Below are 4,908 nucleotides of genomic sequence, written 5' to 3'. Positions count from 1 at the left end.
TTGAACAAAAACAACAAGATCCTTAAGAAGTGGGAGAAAACAAATTTATATTAAGCCAGGTGGTCTGTGTTATTTTGTTATGGCAATGGCAGCAAATTAATATACCTATTCATGTATATTTTAAGAGAGCCACTGTCTTTTATCATTGTACATCTCAATTTCTCCATGAAGGCAACTTTTCTGAGCACTTTGAGAAGATGGTCAAGAAGAGACATATAGTAACTAGAATGCACTATTCCCATCACCCAAAATCTTTGCATTTCTTCTTCCACAGGTTATCTGTCAAGCCATGCTCTTTTGATTTTTACCATCACTGACTGCATTAGAAATCATGAAAAACTCAAGGGTAACTCACTCAAGGCTGTTTTCCTGAAACGGAATAGATTTTTGTAAATGTGCACCAAAAAATAGCCATAACCAACACAATAAGAATATGCCCAGTTTTCATTTAAGACCCACTTTACCATAGCTCAGATTGCCATAAAAAAATACATAGCTTAAACTGAGTTCCTTAAATATTTTAGTTTACTTCCTTATGGCCTGGATGCTAGGTGTTCAAGGCTAGAGTGTCAACATGGTCAGTTACTAGTGAAGCCTCTCCTCCTTCTCAGTGTGTTCTCACAGAAGTCTTTCTTTAGTTTCTATTAGTGGAAGAATAGAGAAAGTATGGTCCTCTCAATAGGCATGGACTCCATGCTTACAACCTCCTTTAGCCTCAGGAACTTCCTATAGGCCCAAAATCACATTAAAGTTAGAGTTGCAATATAAGAATGTTTAGGAGAACAGTAGTGTTTAATCCAACCCTTTGATAACACCAAGTGAAGAGTTAGCAGGCCCATGTACTCAACAGCAGATAATGACTATTTGTAAGTTGCTACATTTCCAATAACCCAGGTTTTCTCAGTAAGTCTGTATTTGAACAAGTGTTTGAGCAGTGTTTGAACTGCCCAAAGAGGTCCAGTAAGGCTGTGAATTCAACTTTTATTATTTAGAACCTGGAAAGATATGGAGTAGATTAGCATGGTCCCTACACAAGGATGACACATAAGTTCACGAAACATTCCATATTCTTTTAAAAGAAAAGGTGGTACATTTACACAATGGAGTACTACTCTGCTGTGAAAAAAACAATGACATCCAGAAGTTTGCAGGCAAATGGATATAACTAAAAAAAAAAAAATCATCCTGAATGAGGTAACCCAAACCAAGAAAGATACTCACTCATAAATTGGTATTGGCTGTAAAATAAAGTATAATCATGCTACAATCCACAGACCCAGAGAGGGTAGGTAACAAGAAGGGCCCAAGGGGGCCACATGGATCTCTCAGAAAAGAAAAAATACGAGAAATCTCCTGGGTGGACATGGGGGGGAGGGGGAGCATGAGAACTTGAGGGATTGGGTTGCAGGGTGGCTAGAGGAAGAGAGTGTGGAGAGAGATGACTGGAAAGGGAGTCTTTACTGGCAAGGGAAATATCTATGAGTCTACAAGGATGGCCCCAGCTAAGGCCCCTGGCAGTAGTAGATGCACAACCTGAAATGCCCATCCCCTGTGGTCAGATTGGTGACCATCCCAGTTGCCATCAGAGAGCCTTTATCCAGTGAATAATGGAGACAGATTCTGAAACCCAGGCCAAACATTGGGCCTACCTCTGGGAGTCCTGTGAGGAGAAAAGGGAGGGATTGTAGTGGGGGTAACATCACATAAAAACACACAGAAACCACTAGACTGGCTCATGTGAACTCACAGAGCCTGAACCAACAACCAGGGAGCCTGCATGGAAGCGACCTATGCACTTCACATATATATGAGATAGTTGTGTCTCCTGGCAATGGGAGCCAGGTCTGTCCCTGATCCTATGGCTGGCTGTTGGAAGCCTATTCTTCATGCTGGATTGCCTAGGACAGTTTGAATACAGGGGGAGGTGTTTGATCTATGGCAGCTTGATATGTCATGCTTTGGTGATTCCCATGGGATGCCTGTCAATTTCTGAGCAAATATGAAAGGATGAATGGAGAGGGGATGAAAAGATAGGGAGGGACTGAGAGGAGAAGAGGAATAGGAGGCTATAGTTGGGATGATAGATAGATAGATAGATAGATAGATAGATAGATAGATAGATAGATAGAAAAATAGGTAGACAGACAGAAAAAAATTTAAGGAGATAACTAATTCAACAGAGGATTATGTCATGTCATCAACAGTTGCTGCATTTTTTCATTTCTACTGTTAAAGTCTCTGTGAGACCCTACAAAAGGTTAGCCTTCTCTAAGCACTTATTCCTGGGGAAGCCAAAATCAAGGTCTCTGAAGGGAGCTGATGAGTATGTGCCAATGAGTAAAAACATCCAATTTTCCAATTGTTACCAAAACATTACTAGCTTCAAATTCAACCAAGTCAATTAACTGATCCAAATTCTCACCAAAGGCTGTTCTAAGAAATAGGTGCATACTGGATTTTAATATAGAGAATCAGGTTTAGTGACACAGATAAGTCTTGAAATTAGGGACTATGTACAGAACCCGTACCTAAGACATGAGAAGCTGCCACCACCTCCACAATAATATTAATAATAATATTAATATTATTATTTATTTTATATAACCAAGTCCATTTAAATGAAAACAAATATTTATAGACAATATTAGGGAAATTGGGCTTCCTACTTTCCAAACTACTTCCTGCTGGTAAGGGGCGCTTCGTGAGGGATTCGAAGAAGAAGCAGAAATCCTAGCGGTAGTCTGCAAGGCTGCTTTGTCCAGCAATTTTGAATGCAGGATCACCTGGTACTCTGTTTCGGGCAGTCTGGCTTGCACAAACCACAATAGCCTGGAAGGAATCCACAGCTTTTCATTTTCTGTGGAAACAAAACTAGAAATCCTTTTCCCCAGTAACTTCTCCTTGAACTTAAATTTTGAGGTCAACCCATTTTTTTTTATTTAATATATTGTTTTACATGTCGATCCCAGTTCCCTCACCATCCCTCCCTACCTACGTCCCTCCCACCTTCCCTCTCTCCCTCCCTCCTTTTACCCTCTATGCCCTCTAACATAAACCCTAACAACCCTCCCTTCACAACCCTCCACCCCAATTCCATATGTAGGGGAATGCCATCCAGCTGGGGTCATGTAGACCAGACAGGTCATGTGAAGTAGGGACTAGAGCTTCTCTCCTGTCTCTAGCTTAAGGAAGCTATCCCTCCATGGGGGATGTGTTAGCAAGGTCCTTTTGTGCAACAGGGATACATCCTCGCTCCAATGTCAGAGGTCCCTTAGACTGCTCAGTCCTTCTAGCTGAGGCCCATATTCAGGGGGTCCTGACTCAGTCCTATGCTGGCCTCCGAGATATCAGTCTGTTGGCACATTAGCTCCTCCTTGTACAGGTAAGCTGTCTCTATGTGTTTCTGCCGCATGGTCTTGTCCTCTCCCTCTGCATCTGAGTTCTAGTTCGACTCAGTGTTTATGTATGGGTGTTTGCTCCTGTTTCCAACAGGCATTAGATGAGGGCATCATAGATACCTTAGTTGTTGATCTCACTATCCGGGAAGGGCATTTATGGTAGCCTTTCCACAGATGCTCAAATTATTAGTTGGCGGCAGTCTTGTAGTTCTCTAGACCTTTCTTTGGTTTCAATTTTCTCTTCAAACCTATATTGGCTCCCTCTTTTATGTTCTCTCTCTCTCTCTCTCTCTCTCTCTCTCTCTCTCTCTCTCTCTCTCTCTCTTCCTAACCAGTCTTCCTGATCGCATGTGTTTTCCTTTCTTTCCCCTCGTTTTCTCCTCATTCTCTCACCATTTGCTGCCCCCCACTTCCCCCCCCCTCCCCCGGGGGATTGCCCCCTCCCCGTTCTGTGGGGGGCCTTTTATGATCCTCTTAGAAACCCCCTTTTTTCCTCGTTCCTCTGGTGATGTGAATTATAGGCTGGTGATCCTTTGCTCTAGGTCTAAAATCCATATATGAGTGAGTACATACTGTGTTCCTCTTTTTGTGACTGGGTTACCTCATTCAGGATGGTTTCTTCAAGTGCCATCCACTTGCATGCGAATTTCAAGATACCATTCATTTTTTCTGCAGAGTAGTATTCCATTGTGTAGATATGCCACATCTTCATTATCCATTCTTCAATTGAGGGGCATCTAGGTTGCTTCCATGTTCTTGCTATTACCAATAATGCTGCTATGAACATAGATAAACAGATGTCTTTGATGCACGGATGTGGATCATTTCGGTATATTCCTAACAGGGGGATTACCATGTCCTGTGCTAAACTAATTCCCATTTTCCTGAGGAACGGCCATACTGATCTCCAAAATGGCTGTATGAGTTTGCACTCCCACCAGCAGTGGACGAGTGTTCCGATTTCTCCACATCCTCTCTAACATGAGTCATCATTGGTGTTTATAATTTTAGCCATTCTGGCAGGAGTAAGATGGTATCTCAAAGTTGTTTTGATTTGCATTTCCCTGAAAGCTAAGATTGTGGACCACTTTCTTAAGTGTCTTTCAGACATTTTGATTTCCTCTATTGAGAATACTTTCTTCAGTTCTGAACCCCATTTTTTAATAGGGTTATTTGGTGTTTTGTTGACTAGTTTCATGAGTTCTTTGTCTATTTTGGAGATCAGCCCTTTGTCAGATATAGGATTGGTGAAAATCTTTTCCCAGTCTGTGGGCTGCCATTTGGTCTTGTCCACTGTGTCCTTTGCCTTACAGAACCTTCTAAGTTTGAAGAGGTCCCATTTATTAATTGTTTCTCTAAGTGTCTGTGCCCTTGGAGTTATGTTCAGGAAGCAGTCTCCTATATCAATTTGTTCAAGGGTACCTCCTACTTCCTCTTCTAAGAGGTTCAATGTGGCTGGATTGATGTTGCGGTCTTTGATCCATTTGAACTTGAGTTTTGTGCATGGCGA

At 41.9% G+C, this 4,908-nt stretch overlaps 1 non-coding gene across 1 annotated transcript; it reads left to right on the top strand.

Annotated features, from left to right (window-relative positions):
* The first annotated feature begins 969 nt into the window (after window positions 1–969).
* On the top strand, window positions 970–1,072 carry LOC127232511 (U6 spliceosomal RNA). Its single transcript, XR_007835384.1, has one exon. It is a non-coding gene; the product is annotated as a U6 spliceosomal RNA (small nuclear RNA).
* Window positions 1,073–4,908: the final 3,836 nt, after the last annotated feature.

This window comes from Phodopus roborovskii, unplaced genomic scaffold, assembly GCF_943737965.1.
Source record: "Phodopus roborovskii unplaced genomic scaffold, PHOROB, whole genome shotgun sequence".
Classification (NCBI taxonomy): domain Eukaryota; kingdom Metazoa; phylum Chordata; class Mammalia; order Rodentia; family Cricetidae; genus Phodopus; species Phodopus roborovskii.
Note: the sequence above shows the minus strand (reverse complement) of the source record. Positions and strands in the feature narration are given on the sequence as shown.